Source organism: Balaenoptera physalus (genome assembly GCF_965194825.1).
Source record: "Balaenoptera physalus genome assembly, chromosome: 11".
Taxonomy (NCBI): domain Eukaryota; kingdom Metazoa; phylum Chordata; class Mammalia; order Artiodactyla; family Balaenopteridae; genus Balaenoptera; species Balaenoptera physalus.
In genome coordinates this window covers 43,644,860-43,660,585 of record NC_138896.1, presented here as the reverse complement: position 1 = coordinate 43,660,585, position 15,726 = coordinate 43,644,860, and the positions used below count along the sequence as shown (strand labels likewise).

Sequence of the window (15,726 nt, the reverse complement as noted above, 5' to 3'; positions counted from 1 at the left end):
AGAGTGTTATCCCTGGAGTTGGGCTCCTCCAGGCCTTCTTCTGAACTGGGATGCTTTGGCCTTCTGAAGGAGGCAAATCCTCATAATACTCACAAGGCAGAGGGAGGCAAGTATTTTGAAGACACCGGTGATACTGACCTTTGTGCCATGCAACCATCTGGCCAGTAATGAGGAATGGAAAGGGGATTTGTGTTGATTCCCACCTTCAAAAGACAGACTTGGGATGAACAGGAGTAATGTTTGGCAAACTAGAAAAGAGGTAGAATTTCAAAGTTGCAAACAGTAATGGGCCTCAAAAACAATGGTTGGAGGTTGGAATAAATAACCGTGAGTTCATTTGGATGCTGGAAAACTACCAAAATTCTGGCCAGTGTAGAAGGACACATAACAGGGCTGCCCTGCACCTAAGGATGAGTGCCTTGTCACAGCTTTTCTGACCTAATCCTGGACTGGCCAGTGAATGTCATGAGATACCTACTAGACTAGAAGTTTGGGCTACAGGACCATCTAAACCTACAAGTGAGGAAGTTCCTGCTGTTGCAGATGGGAACTCTGGCAGCTAGCCTCTGCTCCATCCTACTAGTTGTGGCTGAAGTCTCCTCTGTATGCTATATAACACTGAACACTCCACACTGAATGCATATCTCTTGATCTGTAGCAGCTACAGCCCTAATCTCTTGCACATGTAAAGTGAGTGCCTTTCACATAACTCACTCATTGCCCCTATATCACACTGAAGTTAAATCTGTTATTTCTGCTCCTCATGTATTTTATAAATTAAAAGCTAAGACCTTGGGATAATTAATTTTTTTTCCAAGAGAAAGTATTTCTAGGATGAAGTGTCTGAGGGCAGCTGCCCTCAGTTTCAGCTGCCCTCAGCCTCAATACCAAGCCAAGAAATCAAAAAAGGACTTGTAAAAAGCAGGGATGATTGTTCATGTATCAACTCTTACTAAAATGCCTGAGGACTAATTTCTGCTTTGAAAAGCAAGTCAAGCAGTAGCTGCAGAGTAAAGATGAGCATCTAAGATGGCACCTGTTTCTTTTTAAAAATTCTGCTTTCTTTCTCTCTCTTCCTCCCTTTACCTAACTGCTCCGACCCAATCAACCCATGGCCTGATTGTAATGTAAGGGGAAGTGTGAACGATCTCAATATCTGACTTCTAAAAACTTAGACTGAGATGTACTTAGAAGGTCTGAAGATAAAATTATTGTTTATGAATGGATAAAAAAGCCTATTTAATTTTAATTCCACTAACTTCATTGACATATAATAACTCAAGCCCATGCTGAATCATGATTGTTTAAATTTCTTGGCCACTTTCAATCACTGACTCTTTTTAATCAGAATTCTTAGTATTTGTAAGGGGATTCCATTGAAAGCATTTCAAGTCCTTCTAAGGAGTGAATCTGAAAGTTTATAGTCAAATAAATTTGAAGGATGCTGAGAAACAGTAATTAAATAAGGTTTGATATTTCCAAGAGGAGACTTCTCAGTATCTTTATTACGCTAACGGGCATGGTGAATCTCTGCAAGGAGGATGTGGGTTATAGGGTTTCCTGTGCACATTGGACTCTGGAACTCTTCTGACAGAGCACCATGGGTACCTGGGGTTACAGGGAACTCACTCTGACAAAAGCTCTTCCACGTGGAAATCCTATTATATAAAAGCCATTTTGGAAATACGGCAAGCAGAGCATTATGATAAGCTAATTTGCTGACACCATGGCCACTTTATTTCCAAAATTAAAAAGAAGCAGGGGCTTCCCTGGTGGCGCAGTGGTTGAGAATCTGCCTGCTAATGCAGGGGACACGGGTTCGAGCCCTGGTCTGGGAAGATCCCACATGCCGCGGAGAAACTAGGCCCTTGAGCCACAACTACTGAGCCTGCGCGTCTGGAGCCTGTGCTCCACAACAAGAGAGGCCACGATAGTGAGAGGCCCGCGCACCGCGATGAAGAGTGGCCCCTGCTCGCCGCAACTAGAGAAAGCCCTCGCACAGAAACGAAGAACCAACATAGCAATCAATCAATCAATCAATCAATCAATCTTTAAAAAAAAAAAGAAGCAGGGAATAAAGACTCAGATGTAGAGAACGGACTTGAGGACACGGAGGGGAAGGGGAAGCTCGGACAAAGTGAGAGAGTAGCATTGACATATATACACTACCAAATGTAAAATGGATGGCTAGTGGAAAGCTGCTGCATAGCACAGGGAGATCAGCACAATGCTTTGTGACAACCTAGAGGGGTGGGATAGGGAGGGTGGGAGGGAGGCTCAAGAGGGAGGGGATATGGGGATATGGGGATATATGTATACATATAGCTGATTCACTTTGTTATACAACAGAAACTAACACAACATTGTAAAGCAATTATACTCCAATAAAGATATTTTTAAAAAAAGAAATTAAAAAAAAAGAAAAAAATCCATGACATTAAGAAAAACTAAAGAGGAACAATTGAAATTATTTTTGATAATATATTTTCCTTAATCCAATATATCCAAATGTTACTGTTTCCATATGTACTCAATATAAAAAAGTTAATGAGATATTAAGAAAAAGAAGGAAAAAGTTTAAATTCTATTATCTAGAATGACCATTGTTTACATTTTTATGTATTTCTTTCCATACTTTTCAAACATACATTTTTCATAGACTTGAGCAATGTTTATGCAATGTTGTACCCTTAGTTTATTCTTGATTTTTTAGTATATGACTTTTCTCATTTCTTTGCGTGCTCTTTATGGGCATATTTTTAATGACAGTAATATTTCAGCTGAAAAATTCATTTGTGTAAACATTCTTTTATAGTTGGGCATGTAATTTTTCCAGTTTTTACTATTATATATTCTATTGCAATGGATATCTCTCTATATATAAGTGTTCATAAACATTTTAAACAATTTCTGATCATTTTTCTTAGAGTCTGTTCTTAAAAAGTGAATTATTAGAAAAAAAGATATGATTGTCTTTTAAATCTCCTGAAAAATATTACTAAATTTTTTTCCAGTAAACTTCTTTCAATTACTATTTTCACCAACAGTAAATGCTAGAACTATTTTATCATACTGAAACCTATATTAAATCTAACATATTTACATTCTTGATAATCTTAAACATCTTTTTTTGAATTTGTATTTCTTCCAAGATCGATTCTTTTATATATCTATTGGCCATTTATATCATCTCTTTGGGGAGTCCTATTTTGATATTTTTGTTCATTTTTCTAGTTACCTTATCTCATTGTTGCTTATGCTTAGAAATTCCTCCTGTGTTTAGGTATTTAATAATTATTCACTTCTAATTTTTAAAATTTTTATGTTTTGATTTCTCGCTTTCCACCTCACTTGTCATTTGTGTATAACAGTCATGGGAAAACACTCTGTTATTTAAGAGTTTGGAAAATATTCCATCCACATCCCACTCTAGAAATAACTGCTCAAAGGTGCAATGTAGCTGATTCCTGGAATAGAAATCAAGAAGAATGGGGAATTCATAGTCTTCAAGGAACCACAGTTTGAGAATTAAAATCAGCTGAACAAATAAATTTGGGCTAAATAACCTTACACCCAAATAATCTCCTGTAATTTAATTATAAAACATGCATTTACAGATGACCTAAGAACAGGGCTGGCAGAGGGGTATAAGTATCTCATTGATTATAGTACTTAAAGGTGGCATTTGAGGATTGCAGAGAAAGAGCACTAAGTAAATATGCACATTATTTTTAAATTGATTAGCCATTGCCTGCATTTACCCACAAAAAACATACTTTCTAGTTTAGTATCAAGTTTGTTTTTTGAGTCTAAATCTTTTTCACAGAATCCCGAGATGGTTTGGTATTACTTTTGCCATCAGCCCTTGTTTAAATGATCACAGTGATGTGGAATATTCATGACCCACTTCCATCACCTTGACCTCTTTAGTACCTTCTTGGCTGATAGCTACATCTGAGATTTAGGAAGAGTGCCAGGATATGCCTGCACTTTTGTTTTGGCTAAATCTGGTCTTTAAATCATGATTTTTCATTACATGTGTTCATAATCTTATCAATATCTCTTAGCCCTGAAAAATTCAATACTGTATCATAGTGTATAGTTTTAAAAAAAGACATTTAAGCAACAGCTAGAAATCCAAATATTAGTACGATGGTGTCCTAACTGCAAAAATAACTCAGCTAAAGTGACAATCAAATAATTAGATAAATTCTGAATCAAGGAATAAAGTATATCACAGATATACAAGCAGAAGAAATCAAGGGTCAGAATTTTATATCAGGAAGTCTAAGGTCCAAGGGAAAATGAATGACATTGAACAGAGCAAGTCACTATGATCATGGGCTATATAAAACAACAAAACTCCAGCATTGCCAAATCTTTATATGGGAAGTAATAAATCAAAATGCACAAAACAAAAACTGTTAAAAGTGTAAGTAAAAATTGATAAAAACAAATTTGTAGTATGAAATCCTACCATACAATTAAAACTGCATGATAGAATACACACACACACACACACACACACACACACAAATATAAAACAAAAATGTACTTGACTAATACAATTAATGACGTTAAATTAATTGACATATCTCAAGGATTGTACTTTGAAATATATTGACATGTATCAAATTGTGTAGAGTATATACTTTTTCTGAGATTCCATGGACTGTTTACATAAATCACTAATTGGATGATACATAAATTCAAAATATTATAAAAGTTATGGAAAGCCAATAGGCACATAAAACCATGTTCAACATCATCAGTCATTAGGGAAATGCTATTTAAAACACAATAAGAGCACTACACATCATAAAAATAGCTAAAAAGGAAAAAGGAAAAAACAAAACAACAAAACCTCCCAGTACAAATGCTGGTAAAGATATGGAGCTCTCATAAATTGCTGGTAAGAACACAAAATGACACAGCCACTTTGAAAAAAATCTTGGCAGTTTCTTATAATATTACACATACACTATCCATCGTGACCCCGATATTTCACTTCTAGGTATTTACTATAGAGAAATGAAATCCTAGGTTCACATAAAAACCTGTGCATAAATGTTTACAGAGGCTCTCTTCATAATTGCCCCAAAGTGCAAAGAACTTAAATGTCCTTCAGTGGCTGAATGGTTAAACAGACGGTGGCATATCCATTCAATGGAATTCTCAACAATAAAAAGGAAAGAACTATTGATACATGTTAATACATAGATGAACTTAAATTACATTTTTCTAAGTGAAAAACCACCAGACCCATATTGTATGATTTTATTTACATGAAGTTCTAGGAAAAGCAAAACTATAGAGATAGGGAACAGATGAGTATTTGCCAGGGAGTAAAGATAGGCAAGAGTTTGATTAGAGAGAAGCTGAAGGATGTTGATAGAACTGTTGTGAATCTTGGTTGTGGTGGTGGTCACAGACCTCTGCATTTGTCAAAATACACAGAACTAATAGCAGGTTTTACTTGTGAAAGTACGTTACAAAGAGGCAGATATTTTATATGCCATATTTACAATTGAATATTCATAAAATACATAATAACTCTATTTAAAAATAAATTTCTTGGGCTTCCCTGGTGGTGCAGTGGTTAAGAATCCACCTGCCTATGCAGGGGATGGGGGTTCAAGCCCTGGACCGGGAAGATCCCACATGCCCACATGCCGCGGAGCAATGAAACCTGTGCACCACAACTACTGAACCTGTGCTCTAGAGCCTGTGAGCCAAAACTACTGAGCCCACGTGCCACAACTACTAAAGCCCATGTGCCTAGAGCCTGTGCTCTGCAATGAGAGAAACCACCATAATGAGAAGCCTGCACACTGTAACGAAGAGTAGCCCCAGCTCGCTGCAACTAGAGAAAGCCTGTGTGGAGCAATGAAGACCTGATGCAACCAAAAATAAATAAGTAAAATAAATAAATTTATAAATAAATAAATAAATAAATAAATAAATAAATTTCTTGATTAAATTAAGAGAGAAATTAAATGTTTAAGGAATAAATTTTAGAAAATACCATACATGAAAATTTATCAAAACATAAGAATGGTTGCCAAAGCTATACTCTAGGATAAATTCATGCCTTTAGAGCTTTCATACTAAAAGGAAAAAAAATAGAAATGAATGTAGATTAATGAATTAAGTATTTTATTCAACATGTCCCATTAAGTCCTGAAAGGATAACATACAGAAATAAAAAAAATTTATGAAATTAGAAGAGAAACTATGAATTAATTCATTTAAATGCTGTTAATTTGAAAGGCCAAGTAATCAGTGAGGTTCTGGCAAATATTATTATACAAAAAATAAATAAATAAATAAATAAAATGGAAAGAAAACAGATAAATGATATATAATTATAAAGACAACACTTTATGGAGTACTACATTAATTCTATGCTAATAAGTTGAAAATCTTAATGAGATAGCTCAAGAATGAGAAACATGAATAGGTAAACAACATTGGTATTTATTGAAAATTTGATTAAAATATTATTTTTTCAAAGATTTGGAGCTTTGTCATTTGGGGCAGGAGAGTGAACAAATTAAGAAACAGGACTGCAAATGCTAAATAAACTGGTCCAGAATGCTAAAAAACATAGCTACAAAGTAATTTTTAATAAATTAACAAACTTGGATAGGAAAATATGAAAAAGAGTTCTTTTCTGCATGGCAGAAATCTCAGTTAAAATTACTTGCAAATCAAAATCAAGAATCCTGTGGCAAAGTCTTAATTAAAATACTTGCAAATTGAAATTAATTTAAAATAGTCATGTATCTTTACCAAATGAGTTTGATCCTAAAAATGAATGGATGATTTAGTATCAGGGAATCTATCAATTCAAAGACTTACATAATCTTGATTGATTGCATACCTAGAATATTGACAATCAGAGTCATACACCTGGCTCCGCTGTCTGACAAATTATTTTCAATAATAATAATGAAATCAATCCAGTAAAATAAGACCACAAAGAAAGTACAGTGAACAATTTCCTTATTGAATGACATATATAAACATATATATGTATGTATTTTAATAAAATAATTAAAAATTACAGTATAATAAGAAAAGGGGTACTTGATTAACACTTTTAAATTACATTAATACTTTTTGGAAATAAAGAAAAATAAAGAAAAATACTGACCAGTATCAATATTGGTCAAATACATAAGAAACAAGATTAGAGTTCTTCTGCAACTTTGTCAATGATTTTGTTAAAAGCAATCTCTGTATATTACTTTTGTAATTTGTAATTTAAAATTACATTATAATTATTTTCAGTATCAGTATAGCCGTTTTCATCAATCTATCTTACTCCTACTTGATCAAAGAATAATTTTTGTAAATTATAATTTAGAGAAGTTTCTTTCAGCACAACAATAGATATACAAATAGTTAAGGAAGGTCTTAAAACAAAAGGATAAATTTGAGATTCATAAAAATCCTATTTCACTTTTCTGAAAATTGCAATACTGTCTGTGTTTCTTTGGATTATTTCTAGTGGTTTTCAATAGTTTTCATATTTGAAAATTTTGTGCTAAAATATCTTCATATTCAGAAAATTTGTAATAAAATTCTGTTATATTTGGTAAAAACTTCTGAAGTTCATAATAGTTCAGAATTTTTCAGGCTCACTCTGGGTGCTATTTGTGTCTCCAAGTCATGTGATACTACGCATTCCTGTATTTAAACAGTATATTTGGTATAAATAATGAAAGCACAGTGATTGATTGTAAAGGAAAAAATATAACTGAACTTAACTTCTTGCTCACCCATGTGCATTGGGATTTACTGTATAACCAGCAGTTCTCCACATCAACATCCACATAATGAAATGTTTATTAAAGGATACATAATAAAAATGTGCTAATTTGAAACTCACATATGTATTATGAAAATATAACAGTAATAACAGCAATTTTTTGAACTCTGATCAACACAACATTTTTTCTGAGAGGAGTATTTTATCACTGAGAATTGCTGAGGCATGGTGATAATGAAAAGCAGAATGACTTATAGTTGGTTTTATTATTGTCTTTAATGAATCCCTTTCTTTCCTAGACCCGGCATGGATTGCTCTAACAGCCTACTCTTGGTACACCAATGATCTTCATAAAAAATTAATGGTGTACAATAAAATTCAATTCCCAATCCTGTTAGAGAGAGAGAGAGCGAGAGGGAGAAAGAGAGAGAACTGGGAATAGAAAGATATTTTACTCACATGGTAAAATTTATCATATATCAAAAAAAAAAATTTTAACACATTAGGCCTATTAAAAAAAAATGACAAACTAAACAAGAAAACTACAACAGCAGAAACACTTAAGTGTGCTTGTTATCACCATCAATAATTAACATAAGTCTGGGAGTTCTGGAAAATGCCACGTCTAACTATACACCATTAACATTATTGTTCACTTTAGGAATCAACTGAAAAGGTACTAGAATAAAATTGGTTTGGCTAAATGTGCAGAAATAAAACTAAAATTAAAAATACACAGATTTCATGAAAATAAACAACAGCCAGTTAGAAACTATAATGAAAAAATTACATCCCAATGACAGAAGTAACAACAAACACTAACACATGTAAAAAGTTTAACTGGAACCCTCCACGAGAATGTGTACAACCTTTATGACTAAAGCGTTACATAAATTTAAAAAAGGTATAAATCAATTTAGAGACAAACTATTTCCTGAATGAGAAGAGAGATATAAAGTATTGTCTTTTTACATCCATATAGACTTATTATAATTCCAATTAAAACTCTTAACTGGATCTTCTTCCCTGTACCTTGACAAAATGTATAAAGTTCATCTCGAAATGAAAATTAGTCAAGACCTAGTTGAACAGGAAGTTTAGGAATGTCTTACCATATGTTAAAATACATTGTAAAGCCCTATCAAATATTATAACATATTATAATGCTATGATAGTAGAAGCAGTATAGTATTTGTATATAACAGGGTATATATCCATGAAACAGGATAGCTAAGAAACAAACACTACCATATATTATAATTTAATATACAATAAATGCACATTTAAAAATCAAATTGGAATTAATGTTTATTAGTTAATTACCTTAATTTATTAATTTTTGTTTATTTTGACATGTAACACTGTATTCGTTTTTGGTGTACAACATAGTGATTTGATATATGTATATATTGTGAAATGATTACCATAATACATTTAGTTAACATCTATCATCACACATAACTACCAAATTTTTTTCTTGTGATAAGAACTTATAAGGTCCACTCTCTTAGCAACTTTCAAATATACAATGCAGTATTATTAACTGTAGTCACCATGCTGTACATATTAATGTTTACTTGGAAGCACTCATTGAGGGAAGAAGTTCTGCTGTTAACAGAAGTGGAAAAAACTTGGGAAAAAGAGAGCTAGATTTAACTATATCACAAATGAGCAATTTCTCCACATAAGAAAAGGGGAATAGAAATAGAAGAACAACAACCAGTTGGATAAAAAAAAAAAATTTGGAATAAATATAAAATATAAATGTTAACATACTAGCTATATAATGAGCTTATATAAATTAAAATAAGCACCAAGACTCTAATTGAAAAAAGAGGGAATATAATACAGATATGGATCAAACCACTGTTAAGGAATATATAATCTCTTATGCATATGTTTTAAAAATATATCACAGAATACCTGAGAAAAAATGAACCAAACTCCTAATTAGCTTAAACTCTGGAAATTAAATTCATAGTGATTTTCTAATTTTCTTCTTTATATATTTTGTTACTGTTTTTTCCAAATGGTATATAATGAGTATGTATTTTTATCATCAGAAATAGATTTTATTAAAATACCTACACCAAAATCTTTTTACTATCTCCATTTCATATAAATTTCAGAGTTTTCTGCAAATCTTTCTTCCTTCTTTTCTCTTTCTTGAGCACCTATTATTTGCAAAGCAAGATTTTAAATAGCATATTTCCTGAATTAGGTCAATTTCATTCCAGTGAGAACAGATATATAAACAGAAAATTTTTCTAATTTTTTTTTTACTAAAGATGCTTGGTACTTGAAGTTTATTTAAAAAAAATTTTTTTGATAATGGGAGATATGAAAATTTGGGTTAGTGTCTTTTTTTTCTGAATTTACTGGGAAATTAATGTAATCTTCAACTTTTTTGTAGACTGATACACTCAAGATATCTTTGCAATAAAATATACTTCTTAAAAATCTGACAAAACCCAATCTTAAAGATTTTCATAATTTTAAAGTCATTTTTCCTGTGATTTACTAGAGGAAACAGGTAGATTGCCTCTTATCAGATGCTTTCTATGACATCTGATCAGAGTAATAACAATGTAGACATGACTAGTGTTTAAAATGAACAAGTACTTTTTGTAATTCTTAATCCTTCTAGGTTGATTCTTATTTTTACCAAAATTATATAGGCACATGTTTTAAAGGTATGATACAAAATCTTGTTAAGAAAAACAGAAGTCCTCTCTATTTTCCAAGCCCACAGATTCCCATGCGGTCCAGTGGCTCTGTGCCCAATCTCTCTCTCCAGAAAGATTCCAATAATATTCCCTGGGGCTGGAAGCCCACTTCCCATACTCCTTTCAGAGGTGCTATCACCTGCTGTCTCCAAGAAGGACCTGGCTCTGGACTCCTTCCATGGTCTTGGGGAATCTTTCTGTTCCATCTTGTGATTCCTGCCCATCTCCCTTCAAAAGCATTTAGTTTCTCTGCATCTCTGACACACCTAGCATAATCCCATCAGTAACGTTAAATTACAGGCCTAAAAAAGCCAGAAAGGTTTTCTTCGTCTGTCATTAAACACAATCATCCCCTGAAAGAGAAGTTCACACGAAGACCTGCCTACCTGTTTGGAATGGGGAGAGGAAAATTAAGAGAAGAAAATCATAAATGGCTCTCCTTTTTCTTTGTTCTGTTAAAATAGCAAAAGATGCAAACAAAACACAGCAGAAAGATCAAAACAATAATGGTAATAGCCACCTTTTACCATGGCCGTGCTTTGCAATCAACAAAATGCTTCATGCTGAAAATACATTTTATCCTTTGAACCATTCTACATTATATCATGTACGTCCTGTTGTTTATGCCCCATTTGCAGATGAGGAAGCTGAGGTTTGAAGAGGCTAAGCAACCTCCCCAAAGTCACACTACTAATAAGAAGATGGGATTGGAAATTATTCTATCCAACCACATGCCAAACAGCCTCCAGATATATACATTTAGTAGATGCTAAATAAATATTTGATGAAAGAATTTATGATAACAAACATAGCTTATAGCATATGGCAGTGCTGCTGTCAGATAAGCATTATTGTGAGTGCTTTTGTTGGAAAAGAGCATATCGCTGTCAGTAGACAGAGAGGATGGTGGAAAACGCACACCAAATAAGGTTTATGTGGGGTCAGGCTTGCACTGGATAGAATTTGGAATAGAGCTCTGTGGGGTAGAGTGGTGTGGAAATACAAGAGCGTGCATGTGTGATGCGGGCCCAGCACCCCTGGTTAGGGATGAGGGAGGGGAAGGAGGGAGAGGAATAGATATGTATATAAGAAATCTATAATGCATATATCATCTATAAATGTATATAAATCCACCTCTATATGTGTATAGGCTTCATGTCAGGTGAAAAGAGTTAACTCGTATCTACTGCTTATCATTCACCAGGCATGTTCTAAACAATTTATATCTATTGTCTCATTTAATCCTCAACATCATTATTATATAAATACTATTATTAATCCCCATTTTACAGAGAATTAAAATATAGAAAAGTTAAGTCATTGGTCAAAGTTGCCCAACTAGTAAATGGCAGCTGCAATTTGAATCCAGGTCCTCTAAGAAAAGGAGATGTATTTGAGAGAAACCGGAAGCTTCGCTCTAAAAACAAGAAGAAAAATACAGCACTGACAGATCTTGACAATTACCATGTGTGTTGCAAAAGACTCCAGAATGTTCTTTGACCCTAAGTTCAAGAGAAAACACTTGATAGAAAGTATATGTAATTTAATGGAATACAATTTAGACTTTATTAATAGAGTAGATTATCAAGAATTGGGTGGAAATTGTCCTATTATAATTGTTGATCAGAAAAATCTAGGACTGTTTTCATTTCCTTCCCATCTCCATGATTTAAAAGACATGTAGAGAAAGTTTAATAAATTCTTGGGAGATCACTGCAGGTTGTGAGCGTGTTCATTTCATTAGTTCAGGAGTGCTTGAAGGAAATCTAAAAGCTTTCTATTACACAGAATAAGATTCAAACTCCTCGTCCCTAAGTAATTCAGTTTCTGGCTCGCTTCCCTACATTTTGCCCTAATTCTTCTTGCATTTCACTGGGGTTCCAGGCTGCTTGTCCTTAAGCGAGTCAAACACCATTATGCCTCAGGGTCTTTGCACTGCCTAAATGTTCCTCCCCAGAGTATGTATGTGGCTTACTCTCACTTTACTTAATTGCCACTTTCTCGGAGAGCCCTTCCTTGACCAGAAAAAAATAAAAATAAAACAGCACCCATATTACTCTCTATCCTCTTATTCTATGTGAATGTATGTATGCATGTATGTATGTATGTATACATATGTACACACATAAATTGCCTTTATCACCATCTGATGTTATTTCTGTATTCATCAATTCTTAGTCAATGTCATTACAGTTTTCACCAGTAGAATATGAACTCCGTAAGGACTGGGATTGTCAGTTTTGTTCATTGCTCCACCCCCAATCCCCAGAACTGTGTGTGGCACACAGTAGGCTCACAATAAATATTTCCTGAAGGAATAAACAACTGATTAAATGATCAGCCTGGAGAAGGGAAAAATGCAGTGAGGATAATCATTATCCTCAAATATTTGAATTGCTTTTGCACAGAAGTGTAATTTGACATAACCGGCAATAGCACTAAATTATTGGTGAGCCTACTTGAGCTCAAGATGAGGAAGGATTTCGTAACAGTCCCAGCTGTCAAAGATGAAGTGCACTGTTACAGGGAGTGTTTGTTCCCTGTCACCAAAGATATTCAAGCAGCGTCTGCCTAATTTCTCAGTTAAGATTTACAGGGGATCGTGCTCAGACTAGAGGAACTTTAAGAGCTGGTTTAATCCCCAGTCTTTTTTTGACTGGATAGAAGAGGAAAATGGCTCCCACAGCACAGTCAAACCATAACATCTTAGGGCTGACAGACATGAGAGATCTTATAGAAAATGAAGTTGAAAGCTAGGGAGTGATAGTATGCCTTGCGACAAAGTCCTCTGTGGCCATCCACCGACCACAGATAAATCCCAGCTCCTCACTCAACAACAAATATTTATTGAGCTCCAACTATGTACCAGGCACTGTTTTCAATCCTGAGGTTACAGTAGGAAATGAGATAAACAAGGACTTTCTTTTCATTGGAATCCCATCTATCATTTGTAGATGACTTATGTACGTGTGTATAAATGTATGTGTATATTTATATTGAGTTTATGAACAGGATGAATATATCAAATTATGAGTGGTGACAAAAGATAGAGACAAAAGATAGAGAATAAAATGTAGTGACTGGGATGCAATGTTTTCTCTGTTTACAAATTTGCATTCTTTTGGCCTTTGAATGATTACACCAGTGACAGCAATTGGTCAACCAGAAACCAGGAGTCAGCTGAATTTTTGCAGGATATTTATTCATACATTAGGGTGGTCTTCCAGGAAACAGAACAACAAACAGAACATTTTACAAGCAGTGTTATAGAAAGATACACAAAGAAGCGTTCTGGGTGGAAGTAGAAACTTTTGGCCTCACACAAGGAAGTCTAAATGGAGCTTAGGCTACACCAGAAGTTTTGACTAAGAAAGTAAATAGGAGTCTTTAAAAATTGTTTTAAAAATAATGGCTTAAGAGTCAAACCGAAAATGTTAGAATCATTTATCCTTCTAGGGAAAATTAATTGGAATAAAATTAAAAGTACTTTTCATTAAGAATATTAGTGATCTCTACGAAAAATCTATAGGCGTGGTGTGATTTGCCCTCGGCACCCTTTTTGAAATTTTGGAGTGTTTTTTTTTTCACAATGTTGGTTTGTATCACTGTTATTTTGTTAGTGGGGGTGCTAAACACCATATAAAAATGGACATTCCACACAGTGCAGAATTTTCTCCTTCTTACACAAATTTCTAATTTCCTACTGGACATTCGTGTACGTGTAAAACCAAAATCTAGATTCTAAACTCATTTAGCATAAAAATACCAAATATTTTGACATTTTTACACACATTGATTTCTCCACTAATGCATTTATTTTGTAAGTCAAAGGATGATGGTACTAATTTTGTTTTTGTCCAAGATTTTAAGAGACACCCTTTTCCATTTTGATAAATAATATGGCTGATGGCAGTGTAAGTGTACATTTTAGGCTGTTGCATTTCTGGTGTACCTATAACTTACTTTATAATAGTGATTTTATATTGATGTTTTGGAAACTATGAAGGTGGGTAGGATACATTATCTAAGAGTTTTATTTCAAGATAGAAAAAGACACATTACAAGATATTTAGCAGGAAAGAAAGTGTGGAGTCTGCCAGGGCTGAGAATGACAGGCTGAGACGGGAAGTTATGCTTGTGAATCCTGGGTTTGGTGAAGATAACTAGATGGGCTCGGGTATATTTTATTTTTTATTTTTATTTTTGGTCACGCCGCGTAGCTTGTGAGATCTTAGTTCCCTGACCAGGAATCGAACCCGCGCCCTCAGCAGTGAAAGCCCCAAGTCCCCACCCCTGGATTGCCAGGGAATTCCTACAAGTGTATTTTAGAATGCATTGACTTTGCATTCCAGCCCCAGTACTTTCTAGCTGCAAACTTGGGCAAATAAATCTCTCGGAACCTCAGATTCCACATCTATAAAATAGAAACATAATTCCCACTATAGGAGGTAATGGAACTGTGGTTACACAAGGCTGGGGACAGGCCTGGTCCATAGTTAGCCCTCGGGGGTCACTTCCTCTCTCTGCCTTAGAGCTAAGATTTCATCTTGAAACTACCTTTTAACTCTAAATATTTACTTTTCTGTAATGAAAAGCATCCCAAACATAATACACCCACACTTAATTATAAAATGTCAACTTATGCTTAAATGTAACATACAGGAAGAATAAAATGAAAACTATTTTAAAATATTATATATTTAAATATATAAAGATTTGAGTCTTGCTTTAGTAGATGAAACAATAAAATAGTTGCTTGAACTTACTAGAAATGAAAATATTGGAATTTAAGAGACCTGATGTCAGAAGCCATTCTATTGAAAAAAACACATTGAAATAAAAGAGCAGACATTCAGGGAAATAGGAGCATGTAAAGTAGTGTAAAGTGATAAGAAACTGGGACATTAGCACATGATAAGAGAAAGAGGATTGTAATAAGTGTGTGGATAAGAGTTCAAGTTTAACTGAAGACAGGATACACAAGAAAAATGACCAACTATTAAGGTGGAGAAAATGAGGAACTATTATAATCTTCCCAGTGAGCATGTAAATAATGCCCTCAGGAGCCCTTTGGGTTGCCATCTGTTCTAGCTTACTTTGGGCAGCCTTTCTCTCTAATAATGTAGTGAGGACCATTCCAAACAACTACCATGTGTCCTCAGTAATAATAAGTAAAATATGACCAAAATTAAAATTATCCAATCAGTACTTGCATTTTCCTTTCCA

General features: G+C 34.0%; 1 protein-coding gene across 1 annotated transcript in view; it reads left to right on the top strand.

Annotated features, from left to right (window-relative positions):
- The window catches only part of BMP5 (bone morphogenetic protein 5), a 123,522-nt gene that overhangs the window by 18,407 nt on the left and 89,389 nt on the right, over nucleotides 1-15,726 (top strand). The window lies entirely within an intron of this gene.